This window comes from Penaeus chinensis, chromosome 9, assembly GCF_019202785.1.
Source record: "Penaeus chinensis breed Huanghai No. 1 chromosome 9, ASM1920278v2, whole genome shotgun sequence".
NCBI classification, from domain to species: Eukaryota; Metazoa; Arthropoda; class Malacostraca; order Decapoda; family Penaeidae; genus Penaeus; species Penaeus chinensis.
Genome location: NC_061827.1, coordinates 26,282,808 through 26,285,307, shown reverse-complemented (window position 1 = coordinate 26,285,307; position 2,500 = coordinate 26,282,808). Strand labels below are relative to the sequence as shown.

The 2,500-nt window shown below is 41.8% G+C and overlaps 1 protein-coding gene across 2 annotated transcripts in view; it reads right to left on the bottom strand.

Moving 5' to 3' along the window:
- Window positions 1–2,500, bottom strand: part of LOC125028970 (CD109 antigen-like) — a 106,897-nt gene that overhangs the window by 103,812 nt on the left and 585 nt on the right. The window contains exon 1 of one of the 2 annotated variants that reach the window (XM_047618638.1): window positions 550–834. The exons of the other annotated variant lie outside the window; for it this stretch is intronic. The gene's annotated coding sequence lies outside the window, so the exon portion shown is untranslated. Of the gene's footprint in view, window positions 1–549; window positions 835–2,500 lie in introns of those variants that run through there. 2 annotated transcript variants of the gene reach the window in all.

The following is a 2,500-nucleotide window of genomic DNA, read 5'->3' as shown; positions in this document are numbered from 1 at the left end:
GACGCAACTCGCCGCGGGACTCAAAGCACGCTCTGTCCCTCTGCCTTCTCGTTGCGAATGCATGTGTTATGTGCATTCTGTCATGATGGCTAATTATGTAAATCTCGTAAAAATGTGACATGAAATTCTATTATATGCGACATACCAATGATTATAGACTTGCGACTGTCAATAATTCCTAACTTGCCCCACAAAAACTACTTTCGGGTTCAATAATAACAGGTTTTCACGAGCCCACGTGGAAGGAGTCGCTCAATATGTTTTCCTTTCACAAGTGTCAACTCTTCCTCATTGTTTAAGATGAAACTTGAAAACTTTATGTTACAAAATAACCCATCTTTCATTCCAAATCAATATTCAGTTTTTTTCCTGAAATACGTATAAATGACTAATATGTTTCCTCTTTTCTTTCGTCACCCTAAAAAGGAGAATAATATCATCTGCAGACAATTTCATATAAATAAAATTCAAATGGTAAAGCAACAGAACCAATGCTACTTTATTCTTAAGGAAAAAGGACTATAAAGTTTACAAAATGACAATACTTACATTATATAGTTCTAAAACTTCGTTTTGATTGATAACACCCACAAAGGATTCTAGTTGAGTGTTGGCTACGTGCCTTAAAACTTGCTATAGTATCACAAAATATCGCCCGAAAAGTGACACGACGTTCCCTTACGCCGGCCCAAAGCACACTGAGTGTCTGCTCAGGTGTCTCTATTCACCTGCGCCATGTTTACTACGTCCCGCCCTCTCCCGCTCTCCTCTAGGTTTAGCCTACATCTTCCGGGCCGAGAGCTTCCCCGCTGAACAAGTCAGCAATTATGTCTGCTTTGTACGTAATATGGAGAGATAAAATAATTCATGGCAGAGAATCGGTTCTGTCTGAAGCTCCATCTCTACATTGAGGAATGACAGCATTCTGTTTTGTCAGACGTATCCTAGCAACCGCTGGAACTGCCTATAATCATGTACTACAGCCATTCCAGTTGCAGGGTTAAGGGCTTGTCGCCGGTGTGATAAATTGGTTTATTTAATAATGAATGGGTTGATTACTTCCTTCCTTTTATGTCACAAGCTAGGCAGTGCTGTGTCCCACCCATGCCTCGTCTGGCAATTCCGGTCCTGATTTCCGGTCTAATTTGAACGGATGTGTCAGTACAGTGATATGTTGCCTTATGCACTGGTTTATATTAAAAAAAAAAAAAAATGCACTTAACTGTGTGACCGTTTATATCCGTATGACCGTTTTATGATTTATTGAAGTACGAAGGACAATATAAGAGCAAACTTGAAAACTGTAATATCCCGCCCCATAATAATCAATTCAATCCCGATTCTTGTGCACTGCCTTGTTGCGACCAGCGGATCGCACGGTTTCATCTGCCAACTGCCGCCTTTGCTTGATCGGCAGACACGTTGGCAGGTAACGTACCTGCGCAGTGCGCGCGACCGTGACCCGCGAGGGATAAACTGAGCGAGTGAGCGTGTTGTTTTGAAATGACGAAGGCAGTAACGACTCCACTCATTTCAGATACTGGGTTTTGTTTAGCCCAGTTGCATGAGTGCGTTTTTACTTGATTCATATCGTTCTACACTTGTACTGCTCCCTCAGGATGTACAGGATACACTACATCTCCCCCTTCCGTTTTCAGGCACAGAATCCAGGGGCATTCGCGGCTCCAATGGAGAAACTAATTAGCTATGATATCATTCATCAAAATCATCCCGACGCTTATATATATCTATAAATGTCAACGCAAAATATAGGATACTCAAACAAGTTTCACTTTTATTCCAGAGTAAGCAAGTAAAGACTGTCCAACAGTGGCTGAATTGGGTTTGTTACCCTCGGTCTCGTGGCGGTCAACCAGACAAATGTGCTGCTAATGGCGTTTACCTCTCTGGTTACCTCCGATGCATCGGCTATAATCACCTCACCAGAAATTTTCTTGAGTAACCATTTCTGGTTAACCATTGGTAGTAATCGGTCTCAGTGAAAGTCAGCTTTAAAAAACTACGTCGAAAACTTTTTTTTTTCAGCGATAAGTATTCTTTTAGGGTTACCGGAAATCAAAAGTTACTTGTTTACTTAAGTAATATTACCAACCTGTGGATGCTTTGCGTCGTAAGATTATGGGATGAGCATATAATTGCAAATGTCTAAATAATTGATATTAGGCATGTCAGTAAACCATTTCAGTAATATAACTATTTCAGTTATGTAAAAAAATACCTTGAATACGTATTACCGAAGGAATGACCACGTAGTTCAGAATTTTTAGGGAAGCTGAGCGTGAGGCAGAAAACTCAAGCAAAGCCAAAGAGCAAGGGACAGGAACGGCGATCCGCCCCGAACGTGCGAGATATAATAACTCAGGGCGATGGGTTGTGGTTTTGCAGTAGTGGCCGCGGTGGGCGCCGGGCCCTCGCAGCCTTGACGTGCCATTACTTTCCCTCCACCCTACAAGCTCCATTGTTATTCCTTATCCTTTAT